Consider the following 17,075-nt stretch of genomic DNA (forward strand, 5'->3'; position numbering starts at 1 on the left):
GACTAGCCAGCCACACGTGTAATGGCGTCTGCGGCACTGAAGGGGTTAACCCTCGTGCCCGGCGCCATGTTACGGACTGTTTAAAAGTTTGTTTAATTATGTGTTTTACTTTTAACATGTCATATGTAGTTCTCTGTGCACCATTGCAGGAAGGCATGTTTAACTGTATCTATTTTATATTCAAGACAGGCTTGGTGTATATTTAAAGGAAAAATGCAGTTACTATAGCTGTCTGAATACGCATCTCGTATCCTCTGGAAATAGGAAGGGGCATGCTAAGGGCCCTGTACTAGCAGTGAGGTGTGAAGGACAATACCTTTTGATGTGTAAGTTCCTTAGAGAGAGATGCTAATCATTGGGTTTATGGGCTTGGATTTGATATACGATCCCTGAATGGAAGTTAAAGGAAGGAAGACCGTTTGTTTGTATTGTAGCCATTCCTGTTGTAATCTTAAACACTGAGATTGCCTGCAGATGGGAATGACCAGACACATTTGTATTTTGAAGATATGTGATAAATTTATCAATAGTGAATGTTAATCTGATACCAAACGTTGTCTGGGTGACAGGAAGGAGGATATTGTTTTATTGCACTTATATCCTTGTAAAATGTAATTTATTGGTATTTTGTAAAATAACCTGATTGGTTGGAGAAGACAGGGAGGGCTTACCCCCCTGTGGTACTGTGTGGAAAACTGACATAAAAAGGAGACCTGCGTGCCTCCAGAGTTGTAGTTATACCATCTTATTCTGCTGGAACATCTTGCTGTATGCTGTTGCCCCTAGCAATAGGGAAGAGTTCTCTTTAGAACTATATTTGAGCAAATAAACATCTTTGCCTCAAGACTGCTTCATCTTGTGACCAACAGGGTTAGGCCAAACCTAGCCCCGTCCTCCGGCTGTCCAGGGAAGCACCTAGCGTCTCCAAGCTCCGCCTTCCGCCAGCTACCGGTAGAGGCCTAGCAAGTGGCTAGTGGGGATTCGTCAGCACCACACAGGGGTGGTAAGGCAGTGCGTCGGCACATACAGAGCAGAACCGTGGTTCCAAACGCCACGGCAGGTTAGGAGTTTGGTGGTGGCAGCAAGAACCCGCCCACAGCGCGGTGGGTGGAGTCAGTAACAGGCGGTTACTGACGGTAAGCGGGAATCCCCTATGTGGTCAGGCCTCGTGCGGCTTGACCTTCCATTCTGTGCGCAGTCAACGGGACGCGGCAAGCGGCGAGTGCTTCCGTACGGTACCGTCCTGTCACACCCCCCCAGTGCCAGATGCACATTGCCCCCCCAGTGTCAGATGCACATTGTCCCCCCCCAGTGCCAGATACACATTGTCCCCCCCCAGTGCCAGATGCACATATACCACCACAGTGCCAGATGCACATTGCCCCCCAGTGCCAGATGCACATTGGCCCCCCCCAGTGCCACATGCACATTGCCCCCCCCTCAGTGCCAGATGCACATTGCCCCCCCCCCCCTCAGTGCCAGATGCACATTGCCCCCCCCCCTCAGTGCCAGATGCACATTGCCCCCCCCCTCAGTGCCAGATGCACATTGCCCCCCCCTCAGTGCCAGATGCACATTTCCCCCCCGTGCCAGATGCACATTGCCCCCCCCCAGTGCCAGATGCACATTGCCCCCCCCCCAGTGCCAGATGCACATTGCCCCCCCCCCAGTGCCAGATGCACATTGCCCCCCCCAGTGCCAGATGCACATTGCCCCCCCAGTGCCAGATGCACATTGCCCCCCCCAGTGCCAGATGCACATTTCCCCCCCCAGTGCCAGATGCACATTTCCCCCCCAGTGCCAGATGCACATTGCCCCCCCAGTGCCAGATGCACATTGCCCCCCCCAGTGCCAGATGCACATTTCCCCCCCCAGTGCCAGATGCACATTGCCCCCCCCCCAGTGCCAGATGCACATTGCCCCCCCCCAGTGCCAGATGCACATTGCCCCCCCCCCAGTGCCAGATGCACATTGCCCCCCCAGTGTCAGATGCACATTGCCCCCCCAGTGTCAGATGCACATTGCCCCCCCAGTGTCAGATGCACATTGCCCCCCCAGTGCCAGATGCACATTGCCCCCCCCAGTGCCAGATGCACATTTCCCCCCCAGTGCCAGATGCACAATTCCCCCCCCAGTGCCGGATGCACATTGCCCCCCCAGTGCCAGATGCACATTGCCCCCCCCAGTGCCAGATGCACATTGCCCCCCCCAGTGCCAGATGCACATTGCCCCCCCAGTGCCAGATGCACATTGCCCCCCCCAGTGCCAGATGCACATTGCCCCCCCAGTGCCAGATGCACATTGCCCCCCCAGTGCCAGATGCACATTGCCCCCCCCCAGTGCCAGATGCACATTGCCCCCCCAGTGCCAGATGCACATTTCCCCCCCAGTGCCAGATGCACATTGCCCCCCCAGTGCAAGATGCACATTGCCCCCCCCGTGCCAGATGCACATTTCCCCCCGTGCCAGATACACATTGCGCCCCCAGTGTCAGATGCACATTGTCCCCCCCCCAGTGCCAGATACACATTGTCCCCCCCCAGTGCCAGATGCACATATACCACCACAGTGCCAGATGCACATTGCCACCCCAGTGCCAGATGCACATTGGCCCCCCCAGTGCCACATGCACATTGCCCCCCCCCCCTCAGTGCCAGATGCACATTGCCCCCCCAGTGCCAGATGCACATTGCCCCCCCCCCCCCCGTGCCAGAAGCACATTGCCCCCCCCGCCAGATGCACATTGCCCCCCCCCGTGCCAGAAGCACATTGCCCCCCCCCCCGTGCCAGATGCACATTGCCCCCCCCCCGTGCCAGATGCACATTGCCCCCCCCGTGCCAGATGCACATTGCCCCCCCCCGTGCCAGATGCACATTTCCCCCCCCGTGCCAGATGCACATTGCCCCCCCCCCGTGCCAGATGCACATTGCCCCCCCCCCGTGCCAGATGCACATTGCCCCCCCGTGCCAGATGCACATTGCCCCCCCGTGCCAGATGCACATTGCCCCCCCAGTGCCAGATGCACATTGCCCCCCCCCAGTGCCAGATGCACCATGCCCCCCCCCCCAGTGCCAGATGCACCATGCCCCCCCCAGTGCCAGATGCACATTGCCCCCCCCAGTGCCAGATGCACATTGCCCCCCCCCCCCCCCACCCCAGTGCCAGATGCACATTGCCCCCCCCCAGTGCCAGGTGCACATTGCCCCCCCCCCCCCAGTGCCAGATGCACATTGCCCCCCCCCAGTGCCAGGTGCACATTGCCCCCCCCCCCCAGTGCCAGGTGCACATTGCCCCCCCCAGTGCCAGGTGCACATTGCCCCCCCCCCCCCCAGTGCCAGGTGCACATTGCCCCCCCCCCCAGTGCCAGGTGCACATTGCCCCCCCCCAGTGCCAGGTGCACATTGCCCCCCCCCTGTGCCAGGTGCACATTGCCCCCCCCCCAGTGCCAGATTCACATTGCCCCCCCCCCCAGTGCCAGATTCACATTGCCCCCCCCCCCAGTGCCAGATACACATTGCCCCCCCCAATGCCAGACACACATTGCCCCCCCCCCCTGCTCACCGCTGCCTCTGTTGCTGCTATGTGAGGGTAGAGGAGTGCAGCGCCTCTCCTGCCCCTCAATGCTCAATGAAGTCTGTCGTTCACAGTTGTATCGCATCGGCCGCGCAGCACAGCCGACGGCCAATATATCTACCGATACATTGGCGCGTCGCTGTGTGTGTACGGGGCGGTCGGCCGACCGCCCGTACACATGCTTCGGCGGCCGGCGGTGATTGACAGCTGAACTGGGCGGGCGTGTGTACACGCCCGCCCAGTTCATGACGTCGGTCCCAGACGGATCGAGCAGTGTGTATGCTGAACACACTGCTCGATCCGTCCGTACATATATCTGCCGATCAATTGATCTGCAGATATATCTGTTAGTGTGTACCCACTATAACAAACCAATGAGATTCACCCCACCACCGCCGGAGACCGGAGTCAGGACATCAGGTGCTGCGCTCTCCTCCCCTCACAAAGCAGCGGCTGTAGCACTGGCCACCAAGCTGGATAAAGAGGCTGTGAGGGCCAGATCCGGCCCGCGGGCCAGATGTTCCCGCCCCTCCTTAAAGAGACATGCATCGTAGATGTGTTCCCATCTTTCTCCAACTGCACACAGCGCACTGAGTATAACATGTTACACACATTATTACACATACATTTACTTATTTACGGCCTAACACTGATTCGTCTGTTTCAAGTAATGGCGAATGCGCCACAAGTTTATTCTGTGTGCCGGGCCTCCGGCCACACAAATCACACGGATCACATGGATTACTGAAATCACATGGATCACATGGATTACTCAGATCACATGGATTACTCACTTAGATCACATAGATTACTCATCACAGGGATCACATGGATTACTCACTCAGATTACTCAGATCACAGGGATCACATAGATTACTCAACTCACACAGATTACTCACTCAGATCACATAGATTACTCAGATCACAGGGATCACACGGATTACTCAGATCACACGGATTACTCAGATCACATGGATTACTCAAATTACAGGGATCACACGGATTACTCAGATCACAGGGATCACACGGATTACTCAGATCACAGGGATCACACAGATTGCTCAGATCACAGGGATCACACGGATTGCTCAGATCACAGGGATCACACGGATTGCTCAGATCACAGGGATCACACGGATTGCTCAGATCACAGGGATCACACGGATTGCTCAGATCACAGGGATCACACGGATTGCTCAGATCACAGGGATCACACGGATTGCTCAGATCACAGGGATCACACGGATTACTCACTCAGATCACATAGATTTCTCAGATCACAGGGATCACACGGATTACTCACTCAGATCACATATATTACTCAGATCACATGGATTACTCAAATCACACCGATCACATGGATTACTCAAATCACACCGATCACATGGATTACTCAGATCACAGGGATCACACTGATTATTTAGATTACAGGGATCACACGGATGACTCAGATCACACGGATTATTCAGATCACACGGATTATTCAGATCACAGGGATCACACAGATTACTCAGATCACACGGATTACTCAAATCACACCGATCACACGGATTACTCACTCAGATCACATAGATTACTCAGATCACACCGATTACACGGATTACTCACTCAGATCACATAGATTACTCAGATCACAAGGATCACACGGATTACTCAGATCACACGGATCACATGTATTACTCAGATCACACGGATCACATGTATTACTCAGATCACACGGATCACATGTATTACTCAGATCACATAGATTATTCAGATCAAACAGATTACTCAAATCACAGGGATCACACGGATTACTCACTTCACACGGATCGCACAGATTATTCACTCAGATCACAGATTACTCAAATCACAGGGATCACACAGATTACTCAGATCACACGGATTACTCACTCAGATCATAGATTACTCAGATCCCACCGATCACACGGATTACTCAAATCACACCGATCACATGGATTACTCAGATCACAGGGATTATTCAGATCACACAGATCACAGGGATCATACGGATTATTCAGATCACATGGATTACTCAGATCACAGGGATCACACGGATTGCTCAGATCACAGGGATCACACGGATTGCTCAGATCACAGGGATCACACGGATTGCTCAGATCACAGGGATCACACGGATTGCTCAGATCACAGGGATCACACGGATTACTCACTCAGATCACATAGATTTCTCAGATCACAGGGATCACACGGATTACTCACTCAGATCACATATATTACTCAGATCACATGGATTACTCAAATCACACCGATCACATGGATTACTCAGATCACATGGATTACTCAAATCACACCGATCACATGGATTACTCAGATCACAGGGATCACACTGATTATTTAGATTACAGGGATCACACGGATGACTCAGATCACACGGATTATTCAGATCACAGGGATCACACGGATTATTCAGATCACACGGATTATTCAGATCACACGGATTATTCAGATCACAGGGATCACACAGATTACTCAGATCACACGGATTACTCAAATCACACCGATCACACGGATTACTCACTCAGATCACATAGATTACTCAGATCACACCGATTACACGGATTACTCACTCAGATCACATAGATTACTCAGATCACAAGGATCACACGGATTACTCAGATCACACGGATCACATGTATTACTCAGATCACACGGATCACATGTATTACTCAGATCACACGGATCACATGTATTACTCAGATCACAGGGATCACATAGATTACTCAAATCACAGGGATCACACGGATTACTCAGTTCACACGGATCGCACAGATTATTCACTCAGATCACAGATTACTCAAATCACAGGGATCACACAGATTACTCAGATCACACGGATTACTCACTCAGATCATAGATTACTCAGATCCCACCGATCACACGGATTACTCAAATCACACCGATCACATGGATTACTCAGATCACAGGGATTATTCAGATCACACAGATCACAGGGATCATACGGATTATTCAGATCACATGGATTACTCAGATCACAGGGATCACATAGATTACTCAGATCACAGGGATCACACATTACTCAGATAACACCAATCACACGGATTACTCACTCAGATCACACGGATTACTCAGATCACATAGATTACTAAAATTGCAGGGATCACACGGATTACTCAGATCACACAGATCACATGGATTACTCAGATCACAGGGATCACATAGATTATTCAGATCACACAGATCACAGGGATCATACGGATTACTCAAATTACAAAGATTACTCAGATCACAGGGATCACATGGATTACTCAGATCGCACGGATCACACAGATTACTCGCTCAAATCACAGATTACTCAGATCACAGGGATCACACAGATTACTCACACGGATCACATGGATTACTCAGATCACAGGGATCACACAGATTATTCAGATCACATGGATCACACAGATTATTCAGATCACAGGGATCACACAGATTGCTCAAATCACAGGGATCACACAGATTGCTCAGATCACAGGGATCACACAGATTGCTCAGATCACAGGGATCACACAGATTGCTCAGATCACAGGGATCACACAGATTGCTCAGATCACAGGGATCACACAGATTGCTCAGATCACAGGGATCACACAGATTGCTCAGATCACAGGGATCACACAGGTTACTCAGATCACAGGGATCACACGGATTACTCACTCAGATCACATAGATTTCTCAGATCACAGGGATCACATGGATTACTCACTCAGATCACATATATTACTCAGATCACAGGGATCACATGGATTACTCACTCAGATCACATATATTACTCAGATCACATGGATTACTCAAATCACAGGGATCACACTGATTATTTAGATTACAGGGATCACACGGATGACTCAGATCACACGGATTATTCAGATCACAGGGATCACACGGATTATTCAGATCACACGGATTATTCAGATCACAGGGATCACACAGATTACTCAGATCACACGGATTACTCAAATCACACCGATCACACGGATTACTCAGATCACATAGATTACTCAGATCACACCGATTACACGGATTACTCACTCAGATCACATAGATTACTCAGATCACAAGGATCACACGGATTACTCAGATCACACGGATCACATGTATTACTCAGATCACAGGGATCACATAGATTATTCAGATCAAACAGATTACTCAAATCACAGGGATCACACGGATTACTCAGATCACACGGATCGCACAGATTATTCACTCAGATCACAGATTACTCAAATCACAGGGATCACACAGATTACTCAGATCACACGGATTACTCACTCAGATCATAGATTACTCCGATCCCACCGATCACACGGATTACTCAAATCACACCGATCACATGGATTACTCAGATCACAGGGATTATTCAGATCACACAGATCACAGGGATCATACGGATTATTCAGATCACATGGATTACTCAGATCACAGGGATCACATAGATTACTCAGATCACAGGGATCACACATTACTCAGATAACACCAATCACACGGATTACTCACTCAGATCACACGGATTACTCAGATCACATAGATTACTAAAATTGCAGGGATCACACGGATTACTCAGATCACACGGATCACATGGATTACTCAGATCACAGGGATCACATAGATTATTCAGATCACAGGGATCACACAGATTACTCAGATCACAGGGATCACACGGATTATTCAAATCACACAGATCACAGGGATCATACGGATTACTCAAATTACAAAGATTACTCAGATCACAGGGATCACATGGATTACTCAGATCGCACGGATCACACAGATTACTCGCTCAAATCACAGATTACTCAGATCACAGGGATCACACAGATTACTCACACGGATCACATGGATTACTTAGATCACAGGGATCACACAGATTATTCAGATCACAGGGATCACACAGATTATTCAGATCACATGGATCACACAGATTATTCAGATCACAGGGATCACACAGATTGCTCAGATCACAGGGATCACACAGATTGCTCAGATCACAGGGATCACACAGATTGCTCAGATCACAGGGATCACACAGGTTACTCAGATCACAGGGATCACACGGATTACTCACTCAGATCACATAGATTTCTCAGATCACAGGGATCACACGGATTACTCACTCAGATCACATATATTACTCAGATCACATGGATTACTCAAATCACACCGATCACATGGATTACTCAGATCACAGGGATCACACTGATTATTTAGATTACAGGGATCACACGGATGACTCAGATCACACGGATTATTCAGATCACAGGGATCACACGGATTATTCAGATCACACAGATTATTCAGATCACAGGGATCACACAGATTACTCAGATCACACGGATTACCCAAATCACACCGATCACACGGATTACTCAGATCACATAGATTACTCAGATCACACCGATTACACGGATTACTCACTCAGATCACATAGATTACTCAGATCACAAGGATCACACGGATTACTCAGATCACACGGATCACATGTATTACTCAGATCACAGGGATCACATAGATTATTCAGATCAAACAGATTACTCAAATCACAGGGATCACACGGATTACTCAGATCACACGGATCGCACAGATTATTCACTCAGATCACAGATTACTCAAATCACAGGGATCACACAGATTACTCAGATCACACGGATTACTCACTCAGATCATAGATTACTCCGATCCCACCGATCACACGGATTACTTAAATCACACCGATCACATGGATTACTCAGATCACAGGGATTATTCAGATCACACAGATCACAGGGATCATACGGATTATTCAGATCACATGGATTACTAAGATCACAGGGATCACATAGATTACTCAGATCACAGGGATCACACATTACTCAGATAACACCAATCACACGGATTACTCACTCAGATCACACGGATTACTCAGATCACATAGATTACTAAAATTGCAGGGATCACACGGATTACTCAGATCACACGGATCACATGGATTACTCAGATCACAGGGATCACATAGATTATTCAGATCACAGGGATCACACATATTACTCAAATCACATAGATTACTCAGATCACAGGGATCACATGGATTACTCAGATCACAGGGATCCCACGGATTATTCAGATCACACGGATTACTCAGATCACAGGGATCACACGGATTATTCAGATCACACAGATCACAGGGATCATACGGATTACTCAAATCACAGAGATTACTCAGATCACAGGGATCACATGGATTACTCAGATTGCACGGATCACACAGATTACTCGCTCAAATCACAGATTACTCAGATCACAGGGATCACACAGATTACTCACACGGATCACATGGATTACTCAGATCACAGGGATCACACAGATTATTCAGATCACAGGGATCACACAGATTATTCAGATCACAGGGATCACACAGATTATTCAGATCACAGGGATCACATGGATTATTCAGATCACAGGGATCACACGGATTATTCAGATCACATGGATTACTCAGATCACAGGGATCACATAGATTATTCAGATCACACGGATTACTCAAATCACACGGATCACACAGATTATTCAGATCACACGGATCACACGGATTACTCAAATCACACGGATCACACAGATTATTCAGATCACATGGATTGCTCAATTCACAGGGATCACACGGATTGCTGAGATCACACCGGTCACACGGATTACTCACTCAGATCACATAGATTACTCAGATCACAAGGATCACACGGATTACTCAGATCACAGGGATCACATAGATTATTCAGATCACACGGATTACTCAAATCACAGGGATCACACGGATTACTCAAATCGCACGGATCGCACAGATTATTCAGATCACATGGATTGCTCAGATCACAGGGATCACACGGATTGCTCAGATCACACCGATCACACGGATTGCTCAGATCACACCGATCACACGGATTACTCACTCAGATCACATAGATTACTCAAATCACAGGGATCACACAGATTACTCACTCAGATCATAGATTTCTCAGATCACACGGATTACTCAAATCACACCGATCACGTGGATTACTCAGATCACAGGGATCACACGGATTATTCAGATCACACGGATTACTCCGATCACAGGGATCACATAGATTACTCAGATCACAGGGATCACACATTGCTCAGATCACACCAATCACACGGATAACTCACTCAGATCACACGGATTACTCAGATCACATAGATTACTCGGATCGCAGGGATCACACTGATTACTCTGATCACACGGATCACATGGATTACTCAGATCACATGGATTACTCAGATCACAGGGATCACATAGATTACTCACTCAAATCACATAGATTACTCAGATCACAGGGATCACATGGATTACTCAGATCACAGGGATCCCTCGGATTATTCAGATCACAGGGATCACACGGATTACTCAGATCACAGGGATCACACAGATTACTCACTCAAATCACAGATTATTCAGATCACAGGGATCACACAGATTGCTCAGATCACAGGGATCACACAGATTGCTCAGATCACAGGGATCACACAGATTGCTCAGATCACAGGGATCACACAGATTGCTCAGATCACAGGGATCACACAGATTGCTCAGATCACAGGGATCACACAGATTGCTCAGATCACAGGGATCACACAGGTTACTCAGATCACAGGGATCACACGGATTACTCACTCAGATCACATAGATTACTCAAATCACAGGGATCACACAGATTACTCACTCAGATCATAGATTTCTCAGATCACACGGATTACTCAAATCACACCGATCACGTGGATTACTCAGATCACAGGGATCACACGGATTATTCAGATCACACGGATTACTCCAATCACAGGGATCACATAGATTACTCAGATCACAGGGATCACACATTGCTCAGATCACACCAATCACACGGATAACTCACTCAGATCACACGGATTACTCAGATCACATAGATTACTCGGATCGCAGGGATCACACTGATTACTCTGATCACACGGATCACATGGATTACTCAAATCACATAGATTACTCAGATCACAGGGATCACATGGATTACTCAGATCACAGGGATCCCTCGGATTATTCAGATCACAGGGATCACACGGATTACTCAGATCACAGGGATCACACAGATTACTCACTCAAATCACAGATTATTCAGATCACAGGGATCACACAGATTACTCACTCAGATCATAGATTACTCAGATCACACCAATCACACGGATTACTCAAATCACACCGATCACATGGATTACTCAGATCACAGGGATCACACGGATTATTCAGATCACACGGATTACTCCGATCACAGGGATCACACAGATTACTCACACGGATCACATGGATTACTCAATTCACAGGGATCACACAGATTATTTAGATCACAGGGATCACACAGATTATTTAGATCACAGGGATCACACAGATTATTCAGATCACAGGGATCACACAGATTATTCAGATCACAGGGATCACACGGATTATTCAGATCACAGGGATCACACGGATTATTCAGATCACAGGGATCACACGGATTACTCAGATCACACGGATTACTCACTCAGATCATAGATTACTCAGATCACACCGATCACACGGATTACTCAAATCACAGGGATCACACAGATTATTCAGATCACACGGATTACTCTGATCACAGGGATCACATAGATTACTCAGATCACAGGGATCACACAGATTACTCACACGGATCACACAGATTATTCAGATCACAGGGATCACACGGATTATTCAGATCACCGGGATCACACAGATTATTCAGATCACCGGGATCACACGGATTATTCAGATCACAGGGATCACACAGATTATTCAGATCACGGGGATCACACGGATTATTCAGATCACGGGGATCACATGGATTATTCAGATCACAGGGATCACACGGATTATTCAGATCACAGGGATCACACGGATTATTCAGATCACAGGGATCACACAGATTACTCAGATCACATGGATTACTCAGATCACACGGATCACTCACTCAGATCACACAGATTACTCAAATCACACAGATCACACGGATTACTCAAATCACACCGATCACACGGATTACTCACTCAGATCACATAGATTACTCAAATCACAGGGATCACACGGATCACTCACATCACACCGATCACACGGATTACTCAAATCACACGGATTACTCAGATCACAGGGATCACACGGATTACTCAAATCACAGAGAGATCACACGGATTACACAGATCATAGGGATCAATCACTCAGATCACAGGGATCACTCACTCAGATCCGGGGATCACTCACTCAGATCACAGGGTTCACTCACTCAGATCACATGGATCACTCAGATTACAGGATCACACGGATTAATCAGATCACATAGATTACTCAGATCACATTGATCACATAGATTACTCAGATCACAGGATCACACAGATTACTCACATCACACGGATTACTCAAATCACAGGGATCATATGGATTACTAAAATCACACGGATTACTCAGATCACACTGATCACACGGATTACTCAGATCACAGGGCTCACACAGATTGCTCAATTCACACGGATTACACAGCTCACAGGGATCACACAGATTACTCACATCACACGGATTGCTCAGATCACAGGGCTCACACGGATTGCTCAGATCACAGGGCTCACACGGATTGCTCAGATCACAGGGATCACACGGATTGCTCAAATCACACCAATCACACGGATTACTCAAATCACAGGGATCACACGGATTACTCAGATCACACGGATTACTCAGATCACAGAGATCACACGGATTACTCAGATCACAGGGATCACACGGATTACTCAATTCACAGGGATCACACGAATTACTGAAATCACAGGGATCACACGAATTACTGAAATCACGGGGATCACATGGATTACTCAGATCACGTAGATTACTCAGATCACGTGGATTACTCAGATCACATGGATCGCCTGGAATACTCAGATCACAGCGATCACACGGATTACTCAAATCATAGGGATCACACGGATTACTCAGATCACACGGATTACTCGGATCACAGGGATCACTTGGGTTACTCAGCTCACAGGGATCACACGGATTACTCAAATCACAGGGATCACACGAATTACTCAGATCACACGGATCAGTCAAATCACACGGATCACATGGATTAGTCAGATCACATGGATCACACGGATTACTCAGATCACATGGATCACACGGATTACTCAGATCACACCGATCACGTGGATTTCTCAGATCACAGGGATCACATGGATTACTTACATCAAATGGATTACTCAGATCACAGGGATCACACGGATTACTCAAATCACAGGGATCACACGGATTACTCGGATCACACGGATTTAATCGGATTACTCGGATCACACGGATTACTCTGATCACACGGATTACTAGAATCACATGGATTAGTCAAATCACACGGATTACTCACATCACACGGATTACTCAGATCACATGGATCACACGGATTACTCAAATCACATGGATTACTCAGATCACATGGATCACACGGATTACTCAAATCACATGGATTACTCAGATCACAGGGATCAAACGGAATACTCAGATCACATGGATTACACAGATCACAGGGATCACACGGAGTACTCAGATCACATGGATTACTCAGATCACACGGATTACTTAGATCACAGGGATCACATGGATCTGTGCAGGCTGGTGAAGAGGACCCCTATATGAAAGGTGTACTTGGTCCTAGTTTGCAGGAAGTACCTGTGAGTCAGGATGATGGTGCACTGACTTCTGTTTGCAGGATTCTTAGTAAGGTTCTGCCCTATAGGAAACACCTGTGAGTCAGGACGATGGTGCACTGACTTCTGTTTGCAGGATTTTTAGTAACGTTCTGTCCTATAGGAAGCACAGGGATCACATAGATTACTCAGATCACAGGGATCACACAGATTACTCACACGGATTTGCAGGATTCTTAGTAAGGTTCTGCCCTATAGGAAACACCTGTGAGTCAGGATGGTGGTGCACTGACTGCTGTTTGCAGGATTCTTAGTAACGTTCTGTCCTATAGGAAGTACCTGTGAGTCAGGATGATGGTGCACTGACTGCTGTTTGCAGGATTCTTAGTAACGTTCTGTCCTATAGGAAGTACCTGTGAGTCAGGGCGATGGTGCACTGACTGCTGTTTGCAGGATTCTTAGTAACGTTCTGTCCTATAGGAAGCACCTGTGAGTCAGGGCGATGGTGCACTGACTGCTGTTTGCAGGATTCTTAGTGACGTTCTGTCCTATAGGAAGTACCTGTGAGTCAGGACGATGGTGCACTGACTGCTGTTTGCAGGATTCTTAGTGACGTTCTGTCCTATAGGAAGTACCTGTGAGTCAGGGCGATGGTGCACTGACTTCTGTTTGCAGGATTCTTAGGATGATGGTGCACTGACTGCTGTTTGCAGGATTCTTAGTAACGTTCTGTCCTATAGGAAGTACCTGTGAGTCAGGACAATGGTGCACTGACTGCTGTTTGCAGGATTCTTAGTAACGTTCTGTCCTATAGGAAGCACCTGTGAGTCAGGATGATGGTGCACTGACTGCTGTTTGCAGGATTCTTAGTAACGTTCTGTCCTATAGGAAGCACCTGTGAGTCAGGATGATGGTGCACTGACTGCTGTTTGCAGGATTCTTAGTAACGTTCTGTCCTATAGAAAGCACCTGTGAGTCAGGATGATGGTGCACTGACTGCTGTTTGCAGGATTCTTGGTAACGTTCTGTCCTATAGGAAGCACCTGTGAGTCAGGGCGATGGTGCACTGACTGCTGTTTGCAGGATTCTTAGTAACGTTCTGTCCTATAGGAAGTACCTGTGAGTCAGGATGGTGGTGCACTGACTGCTGTTTGCAGGATTCTTAGTAACGTTCTGTCCTATAGGAAGTACCTGTGAGTCAGGATGATGGTGCACTGACTGCTGTTTGCAGGATTCTTAGTAACGTTCTGTCCTATAGGAAGCACCTGTGAGTCAGGATGATGGTGCACTGACTGCTGTTTGCAGGATTCTTAGTAACGTTCTGTCCTATAGGAAGTACCTGTGAGTCAGGATGGTGGTGCACTGACTGCTGTTTGCAGGATTCTTAGTAACGTTCTGTCCTATAGGAAGTACCTGTGAGTCAGGATGATGGTGCACTGACTGCTGTTTGCAGGATTCTTGGTAACGTTCTGTCCTATAGGAAGCACCTGTGAGTCAGGATGATGGTGCACTGACTGCTGTTTGCAGGATTCTTAGTAACGTTCTGTCCTATAGGAAGTACCTGTGAGTCAGGAGGATGATGCACTGACTGCTGTTTGCAGGATTCTTAGTAACTTTCTGTCCTATAGGAAGTACCTGTGAGTCAGGACGATGGTGCACTGACTGCTGTTTGCAGGATTCTTGGTAACGTTCTGTCCTATAGGAAGTACCTGTGAGTCAGGGCGATGGTGCACTGACTGCTGTTTGCAGGATTCTTAGTAACGTTCTGTCCTATAGGAAGTACCTGTGAGTCAGGGCGATGGTGCACTGACTGCTGTTTGCAGGATTCTTAGTAACGTTCTGTCCTATAGGAAGTACCTGTGAGTCAGGACGGTGGTGCACTGACTGCTGTTTGCAGGATTCTTAGTAACGTTCTGTCCTATAGGAAGTACCTGTGAGTCAGGATGGTGGTGCACTGACTGCTGTTTGCAGGATTCTTAGTAACGTTCTGTCCTATAGGAAGTACCTGTGAGTCAGGATGGTGGTGCACTGACTGCTGTTTGCAGGATTCTTAGTAACGTTCTGTCCTATAGGAAGTACCTGTGAGTCAGGATGATGGTGCACTGACTGCTGTTTGCAGGATTCTTAGTAACGTTCTGTCCTATAGGAAGTACCTGTGAGTCAGGATGATGGTGCACTGACTGCTGTTTGCAGGATTCTTAGTAACGTTCTGTCCTATAGGAAGTACCTGTGAGTCAGGGCGATGGTGCACTGACTGCTGTTTGCAGGATTCTTAGTAACGTTCTGTCCTATAGGAAGCACCTGTGAGTCAGGACGATGGTGCACTGACTGCTGTTTGCAGGATTCTTAGTAACGTTCTGTCCTATAGGAAGTACCTGTGAGTCAGGATGATGGTGCACTGACTGCTGTTTGCAGGATTCTTAGTAACGTTCTGTCCTATAGGAAGTACCTGTGAGTCAGGACGATGGTGCACTGACTGCTGTTTGCAGGATTCTTAGTAACGTTCTGTCCTATAGGAAGTACCTGTGAGTCAGGATGATGGTGCACTGACTGCTGTTTGCAGGATTCTTAGTAACGTTCTGTCCTATAGGAAGCACCTGTGAGTCAGGACGATGGTGCACTGACTGCTGTTTGCAGGATTCTTAGTAACGTTCTGTCCTATAGGAAGCACCTGTGAGTCAGGACGGTGGTGCACTGACTGCTGTGTATACCTTTAGTAAATCTCCATGTTGTGGCTGAACTCGCGCGTGTATGCAGACCTGCCGAG

At 47.6% G+C, this 17,075-nt stretch overlaps 1 protein-coding gene across 1 annotated transcript in view; it reads left to right on the plus strand.

Moving 5' to 3' along the window:
* CCDC142 (coiled-coil domain containing 142) overlaps positions 1-17,075 on the plus strand; it is a 75,436-nt gene that overhangs the window by 21,923 nt on the left and 36,438 nt on the right. The window lies entirely within an intron of this gene.

This window comes from Pseudophryne corroboree, chromosome 1, assembly GCF_028390025.1.
Source record: "Pseudophryne corroboree isolate aPseCor3 chromosome 1, aPseCor3.hap2, whole genome shotgun sequence".
Lineage (NCBI taxonomy): Eukaryota > Metazoa > Chordata > Amphibia > Anura > Myobatrachidae > Pseudophryne > Pseudophryne corroboree.